The sequence below is a fragment of the Lithobates pipiens genome, unplaced genomic scaffold (assembly GCF_037356315.1).
Source record: "Lithobates pipiens isolate NorthernLeopardFrog02 unplaced genomic scaffold, aLitPip1_a1.2 Scaffold_44, whole genome shotgun sequence".
NCBI lineage: Eukaryota > Metazoa > Chordata > Amphibia > Anura > Ranidae > Lithobates > Lithobates pipiens.
Genome location: NW_027507870.1, coordinates 849749 through 875863, shown reverse-complemented (window position 1 = coordinate 875863; position 26115 = coordinate 849749). Strand labels below are relative to the sequence as shown.

At 49.4% G+C, this 26115-nt stretch overlaps 1 protein-coding gene across 4 annotated transcripts in view; it reads right to left on the bottom strand.

Moving 5' to 3' along the window:
- The window catches only part of MYORG (myogenesis regulating glycosidase), a 39094-nt gene extending 13829 nt beyond the window's left edge, over positions 1-25265 (bottom strand). Inside the window, exon 1 of one of the 4 annotated variants that reach the window (XM_077467036.1) lies at positions 25188-25265. The gene's annotated coding sequence lies outside the window, so the exon portion shown is untranslated. Of the gene's footprint in view, positions 1-961; positions 1103-4180; positions 4336-14417; positions 14435-25187 lie in introns of those variants that run through there. The other 3 variants (XM_077467038.1, XM_077467035.1, XM_077467037.1) reach the window with 3 other exon arrangements.
- Positions 25266-26115: the final 850 nt, after the last annotated feature.

Here is a 26115-nt window from a genome sequence, read left to right as displayed (position 1 = left end):
AGGAAGGGGCGGATACAAGACCAGTCACCTTGCACAAGAAAAAAGGACATAACTGTGGGGGGGGACCCACTACAGAAAACTACAGGAAGGGGTGGAGACAAGACCAGTCCCCCTGCACATAGAAAAAGGGGCACAGCAGACTCCACCCACTGCACAAAAAACGACAGGAAGGGGCAGGGCAAGACCAGTCACCCTGCAGGAAAAAAAGGAGGGGCCCAGCAGACTTCACTAACTGCAGAAGACTACAGGAAGGGGCAGGGACAAGACCAGTCACCCTGCAGAAAAAAGGAGGGGCCCAGCAGACTCCACCCACTGCAGAAGACTACAGGAAGGGGTGGGGACAAGACCAGTTACCCTGCAGAAAAAAGGAGGGGCCCAGCAGACTCCACCCACTGCAGAAGACTACAGAAAGGGGTGGGGACAAGACCAGTCACCCTGCAGAAAAAAGGAGGGGCCCAGCAGACTCCACCCACTGCAGAAGACTACAGGAAGGGGTGGGGACAAGACCAGTCACCCTGCAGAAAAAAGAAGGGGCCCAGCAGACTCCACCCACTGCAGAAGACTACAGGAAGGGGTGGGGACAAGACCAGTCACCCTGCAGAAAAAAGGAGGGGCCCAGCAGACTCCACCCACTGCAGAAAAGTACAGGAAGGGGACGGAGACAAGACCAGACACCATGCACAAGGAGCGAGAGCAGCAGTGAGCGGTCTTTATTACAGGAGGTCTCAGAGATGTGGAAGAAATACACAAAGATCTCCGAGATTCCAGAAGAAGACACACGACCGATGGATTTGGATGATATTTACTTATCTCTGGGTCCTAAATATTGTCCTTGGAGTGTAGTCACCCTTTAATTCCGGCTGTCAGCAGATGACCAGAACAAATGGTGACTACAATGAAGCTTTGATACAGAATAACGGGAATGATAATCACATTTAGCGTGTCAGTAAAATCAACTTACAGTAAAACCAGTCCGTCTCTCCCGGCTCGGAGGTAACGTCTGTAGAAGAGCGAGGGTAGCGGTCACACGGTTGGCGCTGGGCGCAGTCCCAGGAAAACATTGGGTACGTCTGCCAGGAAAGTCATCTGATTCTCAGCGCTCCTACAATGTGCCAGGGACAGACTATTTATACTGACAAGGGGGAGGGGAGGGGGTGTCCTCACCCTCGGAGTCTCCTCCGAAGCTTCGGATACAGAGAGCTCGGTGTCTCCGTGCAGAGACTGAGCACGCTCAGAACTTTCTACTGAGGATACATCAGGGATGGATTCCACACATAAGACACCCGGAGGAGAAGATTGCTTTTCAGAAAAGTGACAGTTACTTTCTGCAGAGACCAATCAGATTAGAAAATGGCAGTCACATGACTAGGATAGGGATACCTGTCCAGGAGTTCTATACTTCTATTTATGTGAGCATCAAGAGCAATTGGCTCGCATTCACATCTGCGTATTTTCGAACGCCACAAGTTTTCGGAAACACGCGGCAAGCAGGCATTAAAAAAGGTATGCGTTTCCAAACGCGTGGCCGCCTGCACAGAAAATGCGCGACTTAAAATTGTAACCTGCGTTTTTTTTTTTTTGTGCGGGTTCCCCCGCATTCGGAAAAAACGCGCAGATGGAAATGTACCCTAAATGGCAGCGTGAGCGCAAAGAGTTTCAAAAAGTGTGGAAACCGCACGTCGCGCTTGCGTTGCGTTTGCATCTGCACGTTTCAGAACATGCGACAACTCGCACATAAAAACGCACTCTTTGCTGTGCGGTTTCGAAAAATGTGATGAAACGTGCGAGTCGTGCTTGTGTTAGCATTTGGTCTGCATTCGCACCTGCGCGTTTCTCGAGAGCGCAGAAAACGCGTTTTGCTGTGCGTTTTCAAAAACGCACGGAGATGAGCCTCAAGCTTGCATTACCATTAATGCTGCGTCCTCATCTGCGCATTTCCAAACTGATGGCAGCGAGCACAGAGAACGCACACTTTGCGCTGCAATGTGCGCCACTTCTTATCTGCGCATTTGTGAACGCACTGCAACAAAACACACTACTTTGCTGTGCGTTTTTCGAAAACTCGCAGCAATGCACATCACACTTCAATTACCGTGTAGACTGCAGTCAGATTTGTGCATTTCCAAAGGTGAGCAGGTGAGCAGGGGCGCCACCCCACCCCCTAATCCATGCATCCGGCCCCCTGATCTACATACAGGGTGCTAGACACATGGATTCCAATGCACTGTTTTTTTTTTTTAAGAACGTGAATAGAGCCAGAGGCTTCAAAAAAAGGGTAGGCTCGGGGTGCACCCGTTTTCTGATTGGCTGAAAGGAGACGCTACCCTATTGGCCAAGAGAGGAGGAGGGAGGAGAAGCACAGCGAGGAGATCGCCGGGATGCCGAGGAGGAAGGGGAAACCGGCTGCCCGTCGCCCAGAGGGAAGAGCTGCCTGTGTGCTGCTTGCCATCGCCAACCCCCCCTCCCCCCCAAGAAAATATACCGCCGGCCGTCCCACTGCATATGACACTTCACAACTGGGGCATTTATTGCTCGTAGGGCAGCACATGCAAGTGTCTGGGGCTGTCTTCTGTGTGACGCACGTAAAAAAACGGGCACAAACACGTGAGCGGAACACGCGTTTCCGCTACTCTCAGGTGTGAGTGAAATGTGCTTGTGAGGAAATTTTTAGGCACCAAGAATGACCAGGGAGGAGAGGGGAGGGGTAAAAACGAAGGCACTGCTCCTTTAAAGTCGCACAGAAGATGCTACTTTCACAAGTGTGAACCAGGGATAAAGCACTGAAGACTCACATTAGTTACATTTCAATGAGCAGAGGACAATAGGTGCTTACCTAAAGACATAGTCCACCTTCTTCAACAAATAAATACCACCACATTGATTTATTTTTAAAAAATTGCAATTTTTTCTTTTTTTTTGCATTGGATCCGGCAAAGCATTGTACCACAATCAGTGGATCACAGGTGCAAAAAGAGATCCAAACCAAAGATTACACCAACCCAAACCACGGATCGCACCGACTCAAATGTTGGATCAAACCGACCCGAGCCAACAACTCACAGCGCCCCGAGCCAACAACTCACAGCGCCCCGAGCCAACAACTCACAGCGCCCCGAGCCACAACAACTCACAGCGCCCCGAGCCACAACAACTCACAGCGACCCGAGCCACAACAACTCACAGCGACCCGAGCCACAACAACTCACAGCGACCCGAGCCACAACAACTCACAGCGACCCGAGCCACAACAACTCACAGCGACCCGAGCCACAACAACTCACAGCGCCCCGAGCCAACAACTCACACACCGACCCGAGCCAACAACTCACACACCGACCCGAGCCAACAACTCACACACCGACCCGAGCCAACAGATCACACACCGACCCGAGCCAACAGATCACACACCGACCCGAGCCAACAGATCACACACCGACCCGAGCCAACAGATCACACACTGACCCGAGCCAACAGATCACACACCGTCCCGAGCCACAGATCACACACCGACCCGAGCCACAGATCACACACCGACCCGAGCCACAGATCACACACCGAACCAAGCCACAGATCACACTCCGACCCAAGCCACAGATCACACACCGACCCGAGCCACAGATCACACTCCGACCCAAGCCACAAAGCCACAAATCACACACCGACCCAAGCCACAAATCACACACCGACCCAAGCCACAAATCACACACCGACCCAAGCCACAAATCACACACCGACCCAAGCCACAAATCACACACCGACCCAAGCCACAAATCACACACCGACCCAAGCCACAAATCACACACCGACCCAAGCCACAAATCACACACCGACCCAAGCCACAAATCACACACCGACCCAAGCCACAAATCACACACCGACCCAAGCCACAAATCACACACCGACCCAAGCCACAAATCACACACCGACCCAAGCCACAGATCACACCGACCCAAGCCACAGATCACACCGACCCAAGCCACAGATCACACCGACCCAAGCCACAGATCACACCGACCCAAGCCACAGATCACACCGACCCAAGCCACAGATCACATTGACCCAAACCACAGATTACACCGACCCAAACCTTGGATCATGCCCACTCAAACCTTGGCTCACGCCAACCCAAACCACAGACAGTCACCTGAGCCGGGGACATGAGGACAGAAACGTTACTTACATCTGTTCCAGGAATAATTAGCAATTCCAGTAATGAAATCCGCCAGTGAGCAGAGATGAGCCGACAATGTACAGAGGACACAAACATCTCTGTATGCGAAGAGCACAAGATACAGATCACATGACCGCCTGTCCTAGGGCAAAGTCCTTATCACCGGAGACATCCAGGGAGGAGGAGGATAGAGATATACAGAACACACCACCCACTGAGAGGCAAAGATCTGCTCAGCATATATAGGACACATATTATGTAACCAGCAAGCAAGCTGTCTGAAGATTACATCTCATCTATCATATGGCTCCCTTCCATGTTTCCTTACCAACCATGTGTTTTGCCAGACCACCACATCGCATGATGATGGACACTGGTGCAGGGCAAGGTCATCCACATGGTACTATTCTGGGCATTGGAAAGGAGTCAGATTATCTCCACAGCATGATGGTGGGCATTGGCGCAGAGCTAGATTATCCCCATGTCATGATGGTGGGCATTGGCACAGAGCTAGATCATCCCTGTGGCATGATGGTGGGCATTGGCACAGAGCTAGATCATCCCTGTGGCATGATGGTGGGAATTGGCACAGAGCCAGATCATCCACATGGTACAATAGAGGGCACTGGTGAAGAGACAAATGAACAATCGGTAGGAAAAGTAGGCAATGGTGTAGAGCCAGACCACCACATGTTGTGATGGTGGGCACTAGCTTTAAAGGTCAGATTATCTATATAGTATGAAGGTCAGCAATGACACTGAGCTAGATCACCACAAGATAACGATGCGCACCGGGCAGAGTTTGATCACCATGTGGTACAATGGTGGGTACTGGCACAGAGCCAGATCACCATATGGTATGGAGATATCCACCAGTGTAGAGCTAGATCACCACATGGTTTTATGGGCAATGGCACCAAGTCAGATCACCATGTTGTACACTGATGGGCACTGGCACAGAGCTAGATCATTCATATGGTATGATAGTGGGCACTGGTGCAGGACCAGATCATCCACACAGTACAATGGTGGGAACTGGCTAAGAGCCAGATCACCACATGGTACGAGGGCGAGCACTGATGCAGTCTTAGATCATCACATGGTACGATGGTGGGCACTGACGCAAAGCCATATCATCGCATGGCATGGTGGGCACTGGCACAGAGCCACATCATCATATGGTACAATGATGGGTACCAGCACAAAGTCAGGTTATTGCATGGTACGATTGTGAGCACTGATGCAGGACCAGATCATCACATTGTATGATGGTAGGCACTAGCAAAAAGTCAGATCACATGGTACAATGGTGGGCACTAATGCAGGACTAGATTATCACATGGTACGATGGTGGGAACTGGCATAGAGCCAGATCATCACATGGCACGATGGTGGGCACTGGCATAAAGCCAAATCACCACATGGCATGATGGTGGGCACTGGCACAAAGCCAGATCACCACATGGCACAATGGTGGGCACTGGCACAGATATATGAAGAATGGTGCAGTGCCAATTATAAAATCAAATTCATAAACAAAGTTCATATATGAACCAAATGAAAGATTAGTGGAGTAGTTTGAACGACATATACAGGTGAATAAAAACGATGTACCAAACTAAATGGGTAAATCAAAAAGAGAGCAAAGTCCACAGATGAACCAGACGAGTGAAGTATCACAGATGTGAAAAAAAATGCCACCATCCCCCAAAACACACTGCCACTTACCCTCAGGTAGATAGTGGTAAGCATTGGTATCATTCAATGACAGCTCTCAGTGGCAAGGGGACATGCCCAGCAGTTCCCCCTCAACACCCAATACTCAGTTAAAAGAGAAAAAGAACCCCTCAAAGTGTAGGCATCACATAATTTATTGATAACATCCAAAAAGGCTGCACTCACATTTTCAGAGATAAACTAGCACTGAAATAAAATGTCCAGCATTTCCAACCCACAAAATGGCCGCTGCGTCCGACTCCCAGCTATGAATTTTGTCATGAAGGGGCGCAGAGCCAGATCATCACATGGCACAGTGGGTACTGGCACGGAGCCAGACCATCACATGGCAGGATGGGGGGCACCAGCACAAAGCCAGCTCATTACATGGTATGATAGTGGGCACCGATACAGAGCCAGGTCATCACATGTTAAGATAGTAGGCATCGGCACAAAGCCAGAACATCACACCGCACAATAGTGGGCACTGACACAGAGCCAGGTCATCACGTGGTAAGGTAGTGGGCACCGGCACAAAGCCAGATCACATGGCACGATGGTGGGCACCAGCACAAAGCCAGATCACATGGCACGATGGTGGGCACCAGCACAAAGCCAGATCACATGGCACGATGGTGGGCACCAGCACAAAGCCAGATCACATGGCACGATGGTGGGCACCAGCACAAAGCCAGATCATTTGGCACGATGGTGGGCACCAGCACAAAGCCAGACCATCACATGGTATGATAGTGGGCATCAGCACAAAGCCAGATCATCACCTGGTATGATAGTGGGCACCAGCACAAAGCTAGATCACCACAAGGCACAATAGTGGGCACTGGCACAGAGCCAGGTCACCACATGGTAAGATAGTGGGCATTGGCACAAAGCCCGATCATCATATGGTACGATGGAAGGCACCAGCACAAAGCCAGCTCATCACATGGTATGATAGTGGGCACCAGCACAAAGCCAGATCATCACATGGCACGATGGTGGGTACCAGCACAAAGCCAGATCATCACATGGTACGATGGTGGGTACCAGCACAAAGCCAGATCATCACATGGTATGATGGAGGGCACCAGCACAAAGCCAGATCATCACATGGCACAATAGTGGGCACCAGCACAAAGCCAGATCATCACATGGCACAATAGTGGGCACCAGCACAAAGCCAGATCATCACATGGTATGATGGAGGGCACCAGCACAAAGTCAGATCATCACATGGTATGATGGAGGGCACCAGCACAAAGCCAGATCATCACATGGTATGATGGAGGGCACCAGCACAAAGCCAGATCATCACATGGTACGATGGAAGGCACCAGCACAAAGCCAGCTCATCACATGGTATGATAGTGGGCACCAGCACAAAGCCAGATCATCACATGGCACGATGGTGGGTACCAGCACAAAGCCAGATCATCACATGGTACGATGGTGGGTACCAGCACAAAGCCAGATCATCACAAGGTATGATGGAGGGCACCAGCACAAAGCCAGATCATCACATGGCACAATAGTGGGCACCAGCACAAAGCCAGATCATCACATGGCACAATAGTGGGCACCAGCACAAAGCCAGATCATCACATGGTATGATGGAGGGCACCAGCACAAAGCCAGATTATCACATGGTGTGATGGAGGGCACCAGCACAAAGCCAGATCATCACATGGTGTGATGGAGGGCACCAGCACAAAGCCAGACCATCACATGGCATGATGGTGGGCACCAGCACAAAGCCAGACCATCACATGGCATGATGGTGGGCACCAGCACAAAGCCAGATCATCACATGGCACAATAGTGGGCACCAGCATAAAGCCAGATCATCACATGGCACGATGGTGGGCACCAGCACAGAGCCAGATCATCACATGGCACGATGGTGGGCACCAGCACAGAGCCAGATCATCACATGGCTTAGCTCTACATGGCCCTGATACTGCACAGATGACACCAGTGCTCCTACCACTATGACCCGATCACACCACAGTACTGAGGTAACACAGGTTAATGCACACATTACTGCAATGCATGTTACTATGTGTGTGTGAGGTGGTGCCAGTCCTTGTGAAAGAACCCCAAATCAGCGGAATGGACGTGACTTCCTCAGTGCAAAGCACAAAAACCAACAACATGATAAACATTACTTGTAGTCAGAGTCCTCATACGGAAATACGACGACCCTAACTACCAAAGCCTGAGGTGTATCTTGGCCTGGCTGGACAGTATGCCTAAAAGAGGGCATACCCTGAATGAATGTATGAAATGTAAATGAAATGATGAAAGCAATGGGGGAATGGGTGGGTGGGAACCCAGAAATGAGCCGACGAAGGCTCTGATGGAGGAGGAGGGATTTAAAGCCCTCAGACTCCTCCTACAAATTCAGGCTAGCCTGCGGCCAGCCTTCCAACTTGTAGTCAGAGTCCTCATACGGAAATACGACGACCCTAACTACCAAAGCCTGAGGTGTGCCTTGGCCTGGCTGGACAGTATGCCTAAAAGAGGGCAAAAAGATACAAAGTAGGTGTGATGTGAAAGCTACAAAGAAGGCCCGTAACAATCGTTTAGTCCGGAAAATGCGAATGCCCAGCTGACTACAGAAAAGGGGGGTCACGTGTGTAGCTGCTGACATGGAGGATCTCCAGCACCCCATGAACCTGACGTAAAGAAAGGACCCCCTGCGAGACCTACAAAAATTGCCCAGGAACCAGATGAATAACAGAAGAGGGGTTAGGATTCCAGCCTGGTTTGGCAAGTAACCTGGATGTGAGAACAACTGTTAGTAGTGAGAGGATGGAGAAAGCGCAGATCCACGGAATGATGCAGAGAAGGCCAACTTACTTACCCGACACTCAGGCTAAGGTACAGAAATATGACCACAAACCCCTAGCTTACCCATCTATACCAATGATGGGGAAGCTGTAAGTAGTAAGAGAGAAACTGCCTAGAGCACTAACTGGGAACTGCCAAGGGAAGGAGACAGGAAGTCTGAAACACCACGAGAACCTGGCCGGTAACTGGTAGCCGTGCCAAAGAGAACATCCCCGACTTCCCTCCCTTGATGGTTAGAGAGGGTGAGCCGCAAAAATGAACAGCTTGACAGGAGTTTGTAGGTCCTGAAAACTGGTCCCCTGATGAAAACTACATGGAATTGGGAGATGAGGCCAAATTGCCGATGCAATACCCAGCGAAAGCCATAAACATGAACCTATGAGACCATCCCGCCTTGTGAGAAGCCCACTGCAAAATCTGGATAAGAACCGTTGGCCAGATTGATTACCTGAGATGACACTGCCCCCAGTTCTACAAGACACTGAAAGAAATTCCAACATCACCTGAAGGCGCACTGAGAAGAACAGGAGCCGCAGCTGAAACCTCAGTGCAAGCCTAACGGGCTATGAACCCCACCATCCCGACTAACAAATAAGAGAGCATACAGAAACTGCATGAACTGGGTTGAAGAATCCTGCACGAAACATGCGCTGCACTGGTGGATGGAAGAGGTTGAACAGAGTTGGGAATAACCCCCTGAATACTGCCCCCCCCAGCTGAGGCTGGGAAAGGGGTACCCTGGTGATAATTGAGCTAAGAGTTTGGTCCCACCCCTAAAAATGGGGTGCTACCAAGCACTGAACCCCCATACGACGGAGAAGGGATGAATGTGCACCGGCCTCCTCCGCAACCCACCCCAAACCCTGAACCAAGAAAACACAACAAGCGAAAAGAGAACAGACAACCAACACACGAAACAATACCCCTACGTACCTGACAAGTATGAGGATGTAAGTGCAGAAATGACAAGACCAACAGCGCGTGAATGTGAACCTAAAGCTGACACAACCCTAGTGTATGTAGCGAGTGAGCCCGAGCAACCTGCAGCGCCAAAACAGGTAATTAAAAACGAACACTCAGGGCTGAGGTACCCACAGACCGTGGTGGGTAGTAGTAAAAGGTATGGTGAACGTGCACGTATGACGTATGGTATACGGGCAAAAAGATTGTGGGACGACAATCAATTAAAAACGTAACCTCAGCCCGTATGCGTCCGTAGACGTGACGGACCCTGGATGTGAGCCCTAACTCACAGACATACTACGAACATCAAGCTATGACATGAAAGTTACAAACAAAAGCTATGACAGAACAACAGAGACAGATAGCAAACAAACCCTCCGGGCTGGTGAACCCACAGACCGTGGTGGGTGGACATACAAGAGTGAAGAAATAAGCATGCAACGTATGACGTACAGTATACGGGCGAGAAGATTGTGGGACGACAATCAATTAATAACGAAACCTCAGCCCGTATGGGTCCGTAGACGTGACAGACCCTGGATGAGAGCCCCAGCTAACATACACTACGAACGACAATAATGCTACGAATGGAAAAGCTATGACAGAACAACAGAGACAGATAGCAAACAACCTTCAGGGCTAGTGTACCCATAGAGCATGGTGGGTAGACGTACAAGTGTGATGAAATAAGCATGCAACGTATGACGTATGGTATGCGGGCGAGAAGATTGCGGAACGGCAAACAATTGAAACCTCAGCCTGTATGGTCCGTAGACGTGACAGACCAGGAAATGAGCCCTGGCTAACAGAAAAGCTACGTACAAAACGCCATGACAGAAAGCAGACAGGTAGCAACAACCCTCCGGCCTAGTGTACCCACAAAACATGGTGTGTAGATGTGCAAAGAAATGAGCGTGCACCGTACGATGTGTGTTATACGGGAGAGAAAATAAAGGGACGACAAACAAAATGAAACAAACCTCCGCCCGTGCGGATCTGACAGAAATGCCTGGACAGCAAACGCTATGACGGGAATGCAGGACAGCAAACGCTATGACGGGAATGCAGGACAGCAAACGCTATGACGGGAATGCAGGACAGCAAACGCTATGACGGGAATGCAGGACAGCAAACGCTATGACGGGAATGCAGGACAGCAAACGCTATGACGGGAATGCAGGACAACAAAACGCTATGACGGAATGCTGGACGGAAACGCTAAGCTGGAAATGCAGGACAGAAACGCTATTCCTGAAAAAACCTGGACCGAATGATATGACAGAAAAGCTGGACCAAACGAAAAGCTGGACCGAACGATATGATAGAAACACTGGACCGAACAACTGACAGAAAGCTGGACCGAACGATATGACGGAAACCCCTGGACAGAACGTGATGACAGAAGAACGCAGAGACAGAAACCTGGGGCTGAGTGCCGTGATAAACCCCGTGACTGAAATGGGTGCCTGGACGTGCAGGGGGGTACGAGAGTGCGGGGAGGTGAACAGGTGGGTGAGTGCCCCCCCATGAAAACTGGGAAGCGTGTGGGCATCCCCTCCATGGAGCATGGCGAGAGTTTCTGGGAGGTGAACTGGCTGGCAAGCAACAAGTGGACAGAAAAAACGCTGAGACAGAAAACGCTGGACAGAAAATACTGACAGAACTGTTGAACTGAAAATGCTGTGACCGAAAATGCTGGACAAAAAACACTTACAACCGAAACCTGGACAGAACGCAGGCTGTGATCGACACATAGGCCAAATAAGCAAATTCACAAGAGACAGCAGCAACCCTGGCAGACCTGCTGTAATGGTGATTGCCCACCCACGGACTGACATCCTCTGTTACAGCAGCAGAGATGTCAGTGACAGTTCACCCCCAGAGCACCGTCGCGCCCCCCCCCCCCCTCTGGTGGAGCCAGAGGAGAGGAGCAGGAGGGGACAGAAAACTGACCTCCCCACGAGGTGTGCGGCACAGATGCCAATCCCCAACCCCCCCCCCCCCCAGAATCGGCGGGAGAACAGCAGGGGCAAGCAGAGTGCATAGGGAGAGAGGAGCTGCGGGGCAACCAATCCCCTCCCACACACTGGGAGAAACGGCGGGTGCCCCGCACATGAGGGGGAGCCGGCGGCGGCCGATCACCTCCCCCCACCAAGAGGATTGGTGGGCGCTCTGCACATGCGAGGGGAGAGGGGGAGCTGGCGGCGGCCGATCAGCTCCCCCTCCCCCCCCCATCAAAAGGATCGAGCCTGATCTACCCTGATAAGACAGGGGACATATCTGTATATATACACATACATGTACATACACATGAGACAGTACGGTCCTGGCAATCCTCCCCTATATTGGACATGTCAGGGGTCACATTGTACAATACATATATGAGACGGATCAGTCCCAGCAACACTCCCCTATATTGAGACCCAGTAATCGATGTGCAGTATGCCCCCTCTATATAGGAAAATGACAGCAGCCGAACCCCCCCCCCAGAAACCAGGAGAAGCGGGCGGGAGGCCCCCACAAGGAGCAAGACCCCCCCCCAAGGACAGGGGAGCTGGCGGGCAGCCAAACCCCCCCTCCACCCGGCGGAACAGCGGGAGAAGTGGGCGGCCCCCACGTGGAGCCAGACCCCCCCCCCAGGACAGGGGAGCCGGCGTGCAGCCGAACCTCCCCCCCTCCAGCTGGCGGAACAGCGGGAGAAGTGAGCGGCCCCCACGTAGAGCCAGACTCCCCCAGGACAGGGAAGCCGGCGGGCAGCCGAATCCCCCCCCCTCCCGGCGGAACAGCGGGAGAAGCGGGCAGACGGCGTGGCCCCCTCCTGGAGCCAGATCAGTGCGGCAGAGAGAGCTGATGGGCGGCCGAACCCTCCCCTCCCCCTCCCGGTGGAACAGCGGGAGAAGCAGGCGGCCCCACGTGGAGCCAGATTCCCCCCCCCCCCCCCACCACAGTGGAGCTAACCAGCAGTCAAAACCCCCCTCTCCCGGCGGAACAGCGGGAGAAGTGGACGGACACCCCAGGACAGGAGAGCCGGCCAGCAGCTGAATCCCCCCCTCTCCCGGCGGAACAGCGGGAGAAGTGGACGGGCACCCCAGGACAGGAGAGCCGGCCAGCAGCCGAATCCCCCCCTCTCCCGGCGGAACAGCGGGAGAAGCGGGCGGACGGCGCGGCCCCCTCGTAGAGCCAAGCTGATGGTGGCTGAATCCCCTCGTGTGAACGACAGGCAGGAAGGCCCCCTCGTGGAATGGGTTGATGCGGATGGGCAGACTCCAGCAGTGCCTCCACCCAGAAATGAGCCGACGAAGGCTCTGATGGAGGAGGAGGGATTTAAAGCCCTCAGACTCCTCCTACAAATTCAGGCTAGCCTGCGGCCAGCCTTCCAACATAACACAGCGCTGTGATTGGTTCCCGGAGAGGAGCCCGCAGGACTTTACTGGTTTTACTTCTCCTAGAAAAAGCAGAACATGGGAAAGAGCCGACTTCCCATACGATGACATGACCGTCCAGTCTATACATTGTATCCGTGTCATCACATGACCGTCCAGCCTGTACATTGTATCCGTGTCATCACATGACCGTCCAGTCTGTACATCGTATCCGTGTCATCACATGACCGTCCAGTCTATACATTGTATCCGTGTCATCACATGACCGTCCAGTCTATACATTGTATCCGTGTCATCACATGACCGTCCAGTCTATACATTGTATCCGTGTCATCACATGACCGTCCAGTCTGTACATCGTATCCGTGTCATCACATGACCGTCCATCCTATACATTGTATCCGTGTCATTACATGACCGTCCAGTCTGTACATCGTATCCGTGTCATCACATGACCGTCCATCCTATACATTGTATCTGTGTCATCACATGACCGTCCAGTCTGTACATCGTATCCGTGTCATCACATGACCGTCCATCCTATACATTGTATCCGTGTCATCACATGACCGTCCAGTCTATACATTGTATCCGTGTCATCACATGACCGTCCAGTCTATACATTGTATCCGTGTCATCACATGACCGTCCAGTCTATACATCGTATCCGTGTCATCACATGACCGTCCAGTCTGTACATCGTATCCGTGTCATCACATGACCGTCCATTCTATACATTGTATCCGTGTCATCACATGACCGTCCAGCCTGTACATTGTATCCGTGTCATCACATGACCGTCCAGCCTGTACATTGTATCTGTGTCATCACATGACCGTCCAGTCTATACATTGTATCCGTGTCATCACATGACCGTCCAGTCTATACATTGTATCCGTGTCATCACATGACCGCCCAGTCTATACATTGTATCCGTGTCATCACATGACCGTCCAGCCTATACATTGTATCCGTGTCATCACATGACCGTCAAGCCTATACATTGTATCATCTCTACATGTGTCTGTGATCAATGTATACAGATCTATATGGAGGAATCTTGTATACAATGTATGTCTGTGTATGGAGATTGTATACAATGTATCTGTGTATGGAGATTGTATACAATGTATGTCTGTGTATGGAGATTGTATACAATGTATGTCTGTGTATGGAGATTGTATACAATGTATCTGTGTATGGATTACATAGTTGGTAAGGATGAATAAAAAGACACCAGTCCATCCAGTTCAACCTGTGTGTTGTGTATGGAGATTGTATACAATGTATCTGTTGATCACACACAGCCCCCTGCCCCCCCACATATCACTGACCTGTGTCTGGGGCTCCCCCCTTACAACAGTGTCGCCAATAGAGTCCCCCTTACATCACTGTCCCCAACAGACTCCCCCTTACATCATTGTCCCCAACAGAGTCCCCCTTACATCAGTGTCCCCAACAGAGTCCCCCTTATATCACTGTCCCCGAGTCCATCAATGTCCCCAACAGAGTCCCCCCTAACATACCCATCACTAACAGAGTCCCCCTTACATGACTGTCCCTAACAGAGTCCCCCCTAACATACCCATCACTAACAGAGTCCCCCTTACATCACTGTCCCCAACAGACTCCCCCTTACATCATTGTCCCCAACAGAGTCCCCCCTTACATCAGTGTCCCCAACAGACTCCCCCTTACATCATTGTCCCCAACAGAGTCCCCCCTTACATCATTGTCCCCAACAGAGTCCCCCCTTACATCAGTGTCCCCAACAGAGTCCCCCTTATATCAGTGTCCCTAACAGAGTCCCCCTTATATCACTGTCCCTAACAGAGTTCCTCCTAACATACCCGTCCCTAACAGAGTCCCCTTTACATCACTGTCCCCAACAGAGTCCCCCTTACATCACTGTCCCCAACAGAGTCCCCCTTACATCACTGTCCCCAACAGACTCCCCCTTACATCAGTGTCCCCAATAGAGTCCCCAGTCTATACATTGTATCCGTGTCATCACATGACCGTCCAGCCTGTACATTGTGTCCGTGTCATCACATGACCGTCCAGCCTATACATTGTATCCGTGTCATCACATGACCGTCCAGTCTGTACATTGTATCCGTGTCATCACATGACCGTCCAGTCTGTACATTGTATCCGTGTCATCACATGACCGTCCAGTCTGTACATTGTATCCGTGTCATCACATGACCGTCCAGTCTGTACAATGTATCCGTGTCATCACATGACCGTCCAGTCTATACATTGTATCCGTGTCATCACATGACCGTCCAGTCTGTACATCGTATCCGTGTCATCACATGACCGTCCATCCTATACATTGTATCCGTGTCATCGCATGACTGTACAGTCTATACATTGTATCCGTGTCATCACATGACCGTTCAGTCTGTACATCGTATCCGTGTCATCACATGACCGTCCATCCTATACATTGTATCCGTGTCATCACATGACTGTACAGTCTATACATTGTATCCGTGTCATCACATGACCGTCCAGTCTATACATTGTATCCGTGTCATCACATGACCGTCCAGTCTGTACATCGTATCCGTGTCATCACATGACCGTCCATCCTATACATTGTATCCGTGTCATCGCATGACCGTCCAGTCTATACATTGTATCCGTGTCATCACATGACCGTCCATCCTATACATTGTATCCGTGTCATCGCATGACCGTCCAGTCTATACATTGTATCCGTGTCATCACATGACCGTCCAGCCTGTACATTGTATCCGTGTCATCACATGACCGTCCAGCCTATACATTGTATCCGTGTCATCACATGACCGTCCAGTCTGTACATTGTATCCGTGTCATCACATGACCGTCCAGCCTGTACATTGTATCCGTGTCATCACATGACCGTCCAGTCTGTACATTGTATCCGTGTCATCACATGACCGTCCAGTCTGTACATTGTATCCGTGTCATCACATGACCGTCCAGTCTATACATTGTATCCGTGTCATCACATGACCGTCCAGTCTATACATTGTATCCGTGTCATCGCATGACCGTCCAGTCTGTACATCGTATCCGTGTCATCACATGACCGTCCATCCTATACATTGTATCCGTGTCATCACATGACTGTACAGTCTATACATTGTATCCGTGTCATCACATGACCGTCCAGTCTATACATTGTATCCGTGTCATCGCATGACCGTCCAGTCTATACATTGTATCCGTGTCATCACATGACCGTCCATCCTATACATTGTATCCGTGTCATCGCATGACCGTCCAGTCTATACATTGTATCCGTGTCATCACATGACCGTCCAGCCTGTACATTGTATCCGTGTCATCACATGACCGTCCAGCCTATACATTGTATCCGTGTCATCACATGACCGTCCAGTCTGTACATTGTATCCGTGTCATCACATGACCGTCCAGCCTGTACATTGTATCCGTGTCATCACATGACCGTCCAGTCTATACATTGTATCCGTGTCATCACATGACCGTCCAGTCTATACATTGTATCCGTGTCATCACATGACCGTCCAGTCTGTACATCGTATCCATGTCATCACATGACCGTCCATCCTATACATTGTATCCGTGTCATCGCATGACCGTCCAGTCTGTACATCGTATCCGTGTCATCACATGACCGTCCATCCTATACATTGTATCCGTGTCATCACATGACTGTACAGTCTATACATTGTATCCGTGTCATCACATGACCGTCCAGTCTGTACATCGTATCCGTGTCATCACATGACCGTCCATCCTATACATTGTATCCGTGTCATCGCATGACCGTCCAGTCTATACATTGTATCCGTGTCATCACATGACCGTCCATCCTATACATTGTATCCATGTCATCGCATGACCGTCCAGTCTATACATTGTATCCGTGTCATCACATGACCGTCCAGTCTATACATTGTATCCGTGTCATCGCATGACCGTCCAGTCTATACATTGTATCCGTCTCATCACATGACCGTCCAGTCTATACATTGTATCCGTCTCATCACATGACCGTCCATCCTATACATTGTATCCGTGTCATCACATGACCGTCCAGCCTATACATTGTATCCGTGTCATCACATGACCGTCCAGCCTATACATTGTATCCGTGTCATCACATGACCGTCCATCCTATACATTGTATCCGTGTCATCACATGACCGTCCATCCTATACATTGTATCCGTGTCATCACATGACTGTCCAGTCTATGCATTGTATCCGTGTCATCACATGACCGTCCATCCTATACATTATATCCGTGTCATCACATGACCGTCCAGTCTATACATTGTATCCGTGTCATCACATGACCGTCCAGCCTATACATTGTATCCGTGTCATCACATGACCGTCCAGCCTGTACATTGTATCCGTGTCATCACATGACCGTCCAGTCTGTACATCGTATCCGTGTCATCACATGACCGTCCATCCTATACATTGTATCCGTGTCATCACATGACCGTCCAGCCTGTACATTGTATCCGTGTCATCACATGACCGTCCAGTCTATACATTGTATCCGTGTCATCACATGACCGTCCAGTCTATACATTGTATCCGTGTCATCACATGACCGTCCAGCCTGTACATTGTATCCGTGTCATCACATGACCGTCCAGTCTATACATTGTATCCGTGTCATCACATGACCGTCAAGCCTATACATTGTATCATCTCTACATGTGTCTGTGATCAATGTATACAGATCTATATGGAGGAATCTTGTATACAATGTATGTCTGTGTATGGAGATTGTATACAATGTATGTCTGTGTATGGAGATTGTATACAATGTATCTGTCTGTGTATGGATTACATAGTTGGTAAGGATGAATAAAAAGACACCAGTCCATCCAGTTCAACCTGTGTGCTGTGTATGGAGATTGTATACAATGTATCTGTTGATCACACACAGCCCCCTCCCCCCACATATCACTGACCTGTGTCTGGGGCTCCCCCCTTACAACAGTGTCGCCAACAGAGTTCCCCCTTACATCACTGTCCCCAACAGACTCCCCCCTTACATCATTGTCCCCAACAGAGTCCCCCTTATATCACTGTCCCCGAGTCCATCAATGTCCCCAACAGAGGCCCCTCTTACATCACTGTCCCCAACAGAGTCCACCCTAACATACCCATCACTAACAGAGTCCCCCTTACATTACTGTCCCTAACAGAGTCCCCCTTACATCACTGTCCCCAACAGACTCCCCCTTACATCATTGTCCCCAACAGAGTCCCCCTTACATCACTGTCCCCAACAGACTCCCCCTTACATCATTGTCCCCAACAGACTCCCCCTTACATCATTGTCCCCAACAGACTCCCCCTTACATCATTGTCCCCAACAGAGTCCCCCTTACATCATTGTCCCCAACAGAGTCCCCCTTACATCATTGTCCCCAACAGACTCCCCCTTACATCATTGTCCCCAACAGAGTCCCCCCTTACATCAGTGTCCCCAACAGAGTCCCCCTTATATCAGTGTCCCCAACAGAGTCCCCCTTACATCAGTGTCCCCAACAGAGTCCCCCTTATATCACTGTCCCTAACAGAGTCCCTCCTAACATACCCGTCCCTAACAGAGTCCCCTTTACATCACTGTCCCCAACAGAGTCCCCCTTACATCACTGTCCCCAACAGACTCCCCCTTACATCAGTGTCCCCAATAGAGTCCCCAGTCTATACATTGTATCCGTGTCATCACATGACCGTCCAGCCTGTACATTGTATCCGTGTCATCACATGACCGTCCAGCCTATACATTGTATCCGTGTCATCACATGACCGTCCAGTCTGTACATTGTATCCGTGTCATCACATGACCGTCCAGCCTGTACATTGTATCCGTGTCATCACATGACCGTCCAGCCTGTACATTGTATCCGTGTCATCACATGACCGTCCAGTCTGTACATTGTATCCGTGTCATCACATGACCGTCCAGTCTGTACATTGTATCCGTGTCATCACATGACCGTCCAGTCTATACATTGTATCCGTGTCATCACATGACCGTCCAGTCTATACATTGTATCCGTGTCATCGCATGACCGTCCAGTCTGTACATCGTATCCGTGTCATCACATGACCGTCCATCCTATACATTGTATCCGTGTCATCACATGACTGTACAGTCTATACATTGTATCCGTGTCATCACATGACCGTCCAGTCTATACATTGTATCCGTGTCATCGCATGACCGTCCAGTCTATACATTGTATCCGTGTCATCACATGACCGTCCATCCTATACATTGTATCCGTGTCATCGCATGACCGTCCAGTCTATACATTGTATCCGTGTCATCACATGACCGTCCAGCCTGTACATTGTATCCGTGTCATCACATGACCGTCCAGCCTATACATTGTATCCGTGTCATCACATGACCGTCCAGTCTGTACATTGTATCCGTGTCATCACATGACCGTCCAGCCTGTACATTGTATCCGTGTCATCACATGACCGTCCAGTCTATACATTGTATCCGTGTCATCACATGACCGTCCAGTCTATACATTGTATCCGTGTCATCACATGACCGTCCAGTCTGTACATCGTATCCATGTCATCACATGACCGTCCATCCTATACATTGTATCCGTGTCATCGCATGACCGTCCAGTCTGTACATCGTATCCGTGTCATCACATGACCGTCCATCCTATACATTGTATCCGTGTCATCACATGACTGTACAGTCTATACATTGTATCCGTGTCATCACATGACCGTCCAGTCTGTACATCGTATCCGTGTCATCACATGACCGTCCATCCTATACATTGTATCCGTGTCATCGCATGACCGTCCAGTCTATACATTGTATCCGTGTCATCACATGACCGTCCATCCTATACATTGTATCCATGTCATCGCATGACCGTCCAGTCTATACATTGTATCCGTGTCATCACATGACCGTCCAGTCTATACATTGTATCCGTGTCATCGCATGACCGTCCAGTCTATACATTGTATCCGTCTCATCACATGACCGTCCAGTCTATACATTGTATCCGTCTCATCACATGACCGTCCATCCTATACATTGTATCCGTGTCATCACATGACCGTCCAGCCTATACATTGTATCCGTGTCATCACATGACCGTCCAGCCTATACATTGTATCCGTGTCATCACATGACCGTCCATCCTATACATTGTATCCGTGTCATCACATGACCGTCCATCCTATACATTGTATCCGTGTCATCACATGACTGTCCAGTCTATGCATTGTATCCGTGTCATCACATGACCGTCCATCCTATACATTATATCCGTGTCATCACATGACCGTCCAGTCTATACATTGTATCCGTGTCATCACATGACCGTCCAGCCTATACATTGTATCCGTGTCATCACATGACCGTCCAGCCTGTACATTGTATCCGTGTCATCACATGACCGTCCAGTCTGTACATCGTATCCGTGTCATCACATGACCGTCCATCCTATACATTGTATCCGTGTCATCACATGACCGTCCAGCCTGTACATTGTATCCGTGTCATCACATGACCGTCCAGTCTATACATTGTATCCGTGTCATCACATGACCGTCCAGTCTATACATTGTATCCGTGTCATCACATGACCGTCCAGCCTGTACATTGTATCCGTGTCATCACATGACCGTCCAGTCTATACATTGTATCCGTGTCATCACATGACCGTCAAGCCTATACATTGTATCATCTCTACATGTGTCTGTGATCAATGTATACAGATCTATATGGAGGAATCTTGTATACAATGTATGTCTGTGTATGGAGATTGTATACAATGTATGTCTGTGTATGGAGATTGTATACAATGTATCTGTCTGTGTATGGATTACATAGTTGGTAAGGATGAATAAAAAGACACCAGTCCATCCAGTTCAACCTGTGTGCTGTGTATGGAGATTGTATACAATGTATCTGTTGATCACACACAGCCCCCTCCCCCCACATATCACTGACCTGTGTCTGGGGCTCCCCCCTTACAACAGTGTCGCCAACAGAGTTCCCCCTTACATCACTGTCCCCAACAGACTCCCCCCTTACATCATTGTCCCCAACAGAGTCCCCCTTATATCACTGTCCCCGAGTCCATCAATGTCCCCAACAGAGGCCCCTCTTACATCACTGTCCCCAACAGAGTCCACCCTAACATACCCATCACTAACAGAGTCCCCCTTACATTACTGTCCCTAACAGAGTCCCCCTTACATCACTGTCCCCAACAGACTCCCCCTTACATCATTGTCCCCAACAGAGTCCCCCTTACATCACTGTCCCCAACAGACTCCCCCTTACATCATTGTCCCCAACAGACTCCCCCTTACATCATTGTCCCCAACAGACTCCCCCTTACATCATTGTCCCCAACAGAGTCCCCCTTACATCATTGTCCCCAACAGAGTCCCCCTTACATCATTGTCCCCAACAGACTCCCCCTTACATCATTGTCCCCAACAGAGTCCCCCCTTACATCAGTGTCCCCAACAGAGTCCCCCTTATATCAGTGTCCCCAACAGAGTCCCCCTTACATCAGTGTCCCCAACAGAGTCCCCCTTATATCACTGTCCCTAACAGAGTCCCTCCTAACATACCCGTCCCTAACAGAGTCCCCTTTACATCACTGTCCCCAACAGAGTCCCCCTTACATCACTGTCCCCAACAGACTCCCCCTTACATCAGTGTCCCCAATAGAGTCCCCAGTCTATACATTGTATCCGTGTCATCACATGACCGTCCAGCCTGTACATTGTATCCGTGTCATCACATGACCGTCCAGCCTATACATTGTATCCGTGTCATCACATGACCGTCCAGTCTGTACATTGTATCCGTGTCATCACATGACCGTCCAGCCTGTACATTGTATCCGTGTCATCACATGACCGTCCAGCCTGTACATTGTATCCGTGTCATCACATGACCGTCCAGTCTGTACATTGTATCCGTGTCATCACATGACCGTCCATCCTATACATTGTATCCGTGTCATCACATGACCGTCCAGTCTGTACATTGTATCCGTGTCATCACATGACCGTCCAGCCTATACATTGTATCCGTGTCATCACATGACCATCCAGTCTATACATCGTATCCGTGTCATCACATGACCGTCCAGTCTATACATTGTATCTGTGTCATCACATGACCGTCCATCCTATACATTGTATCCGTGTCATCACATGACCGTCCATCCTATACATTGTATCCGTGTCATCGCATGACCGTCCAGTCTATACATTGTATCCGTGTCATCACATGACCGTCCATCCTATACATTGTATCCGTGTCATCACATGACCGTCCATCCTATACATTGTATCCGTGTCATCACATGACCGTCCAGTCTGTACATTGTATCCGTGTCATCACATGACCGTCCAGTCTGTACATTGTATCCGTGTCATCACATGACCGTCCAGTCTATACATTGTATCCGTGTCATCACATGACCGTCCAGTCTATACATTGTATCCGTGTCATCACATGACCGTCCAGCCTATACATTGTATCCGTGTCATCACATGACCGTCCAGTCTGTACATTGTATCCGTGTCATCACATGACCGTCCAGCCTATACATTGTATCCGTGTCATCACATGACCGTCCAGTCTATACATCGTATCCGTGTCATCACATGACCGTCCAGTCTATACATCGTATCCGTGTCATCACATGACCGTCCAGTCTATACATTGTATCCGTGTCATCACATGACCGTCCATCCTATACATTGTATCCGTGTCATCACATGACCGTCCATCCTATACATTGTATCCGTGTCATCGCATGACCGTCCAGTCTATACATTGTATCCGTGTCATCGCATGACCGTCCAGTCTATACATTGTATCCGTGTCATCACATGACCGTCCATCCTATACATTGTATCCGTGTCATCGCATGACCGTCCAGTCTATACATTGTATCCGTGTCATCACATGACCGTCCAGTCTGTACATCGTATCCGTGTCATCACATGACCGTCCATCCTATACATTGTATCCGTGTCATCGCATGACCGTCCAGTCTATACATTGTATCCGTGTCATCACATGACCGTCCATCCTATACATTGTATCCGTGTCATCACATGACCGTCCATCCTATACATTGTATCCGTGTCATCACATGACCGTCCAGTCTGTACATTGTATCCGTGTCATCACATGACCGTCCAGTCTGTACATTGTATCCGTGTCATCACATGACCGTCCAGTCTATACATTGTATCCGTGTCATCACATGACCGTCCAGCCTATACATTGTATCCGTGTCATCACATGACCGTCCAGCCTATACATTGTATCCGTGTCATCACATGACCGTCCAGTCTGTACATTGTATCCGTGTCATCACATGACCGTCCAGCCTATACATTGTATCCGTGTCATCACATGACCGTCCAGTCTATACATCGTATCCGTGTCATCACATGACCGTCCAGTCTATACATCGTATCCGTGTCATCACATGACCGTCCAGTCTATACATTGTATCCGTGTCATCACATGACCGTCCATCCTATACATTGTATCCGTGTCATCACATGACCGTCCATCCTATACATTGTATCCGTGTCATCGCATGACCGTCCAGTCTATACATTGTATCCGTGTCATCGCATGACCGTCCAGTCTATACATTGTATCCGTGTCATCACATGACCGTCCATCCTATACATTGTATCCGTGTCATCGCATGACCGTCCAGTCTATACATTGTATCCGTGTCATCACATGACCGTCCAGTCTGTACATCGTATCCGTGTCATCACATGACCGTCCATCCTATACATTGTATCCGTGTCATCGCATGACCGTCCAGTCTATACATTGTATCCGTGTCATCACATGACCGTCCATCCTATACATTGTATCCGTGTCATCACATGACCGTCCATCCTATACATTGTATCCGTGTCATCACATGACCGTCCAGTCTGTACATCGTATCCGTGTCATCACATGACCGTCCATCCTATACATTGTATCCGTGTCATCGCATGACCGTCCAGTCTATACATTGTATCCGTGTCATCACATGACCGTCCAGTCTATGCATTGTATCCGTGTCATCACATGACCGTCCATCCTATACATTGTATCCGTGTCATCACATGACCGTCCAGTCTATACATTGTATCCGTGTCATCACATGACCGTCCAGCCTGTACATTGTATCCGTGTCATCACATGACCGTCCAGTCTGTACATTGTATCCGTGTCATCACATGACCGTCCAGTCTGTACATTGTATCCGTGTCATCACATGACCGTCCAGTCTATACATTGTATCCGTGTCATCACATGACCGTCCATCCTATACATTGTATCCGTGTCATCACATGACCGTCCAGTCTATACATTGTATCCGTGTCATCACATGACCGTCCAGCTTGTACATTGTATCCGTGTCATCACATGACTGTCCAGTCTGTACATTGTATCATCTCTACATGTGTCTGTGATCAATGTATACAGATCTATATGGAGGAATCTTGTATACAATGTATGTCTGTGTATGGAGATTGTATACAATGTATGTCTGTGTATGGAGATTGTATACAATGTATGTCTGTGTATGGAGATTGTATACAATGTATGTCTGTGTATGGAGATTGTATACAATGTATCTGTGTATGGATTACATAGTTGGTAAGGATGAATAAAAAGACACCAGTCCATCCAGTTCAACCTGTGTGTGGGTGTGTGTACACTGATCTTGTACACAGTATGTCTGTAAACGGATCATGTATACAATGTATCTGTCTGTGTATGGAGATTGTACACAATGTATGTCTGTGTATGGAGATTGTATACAATGTATCTGTGTATGGAGATTGTATACAATGTATTGCTGTGTATGGAGATTGTATACAATGTATATGTCTGTGTATGGAGATTGTATACAATGTATGTCTGTGTATGGAGATTGTATACAATGTATCTGTCTGTGTATGGAGATTGTATACAATGTATGTCTGTGTATGGAGATTGTATACAATGTATCTGTTGATAACACACAGCCCCCTCCCCCCACACATATCACTGACCTGTGTCTGGGGCTCCCAGGGGCCACACTCTGCAGCCTCTGTGCTCCTCTCTGCAGCCTGAGATCCGGGAAGTTCCTCTCCGCTGCTGATTGGCTGGGGGGGGTCGGGGAGCCTGGAGCATTGTGGGAAATGTAGTTCTCTGTAGTCACATGTCTACACACAGCTTCTCCCCCATACAGAGAGCTCTGCCCTGAATACCTACCGGAGGACTACAACCCCCAGCATCCCACCTGGTAACCCGGAGTCTGCGGAGCATGCTGGGAGTTGTAGTTCCCCTGCACTGCTCTTATGACGCCTCACATCTGAGTTCATGGAATGGATAGAATTGTTGGAATGATTAGATGTCTGTAATAAGTCACAATATTTCCGGTAAGATTGTTACTTTGTAGAGGATGATCTCTGATTACAATGTATCTTATATGTAACCAATCGTTTCCTTTCTGGGGGGCGGGGCTGCATTATTATAAATCATTTCCATCTCTATATAAATAATGGGGGGTGGGGCTTCATTACAGATAGGTGGGGGGAGGGACAGATCCATAAATCGGGGTCACTCTAGGAGCAATCACGGAAAGATTTGTGGGTGTCACCCTTTATTTTTATATTAGTGATAAAGATTTTCAACCCCCCACCTAAAACTAAAAAAAAGAAATGTCTGGTGTTGGGTTTATATATTCAGCCCCCCCCCCCCCTCAGTGTTTTTCTTCCTCCTGAAGAGTTCCTCTTCTTTGCTCTATGACATCACAGGGGCTCTCAGGGTGACAACACTTTGGGGAATTCATTGCGGGGTACATAGCGTTGTCACCCTGCTGGAGGAAGGATGTGGACTGGCAGGATCCCCGGGGATTTCTTTTATGACGGAAGGAGCTTTTCACTGATGACCTGAAGGATTTACCATGAGGATTTTTATAGCCAAATTGTGGCTCAG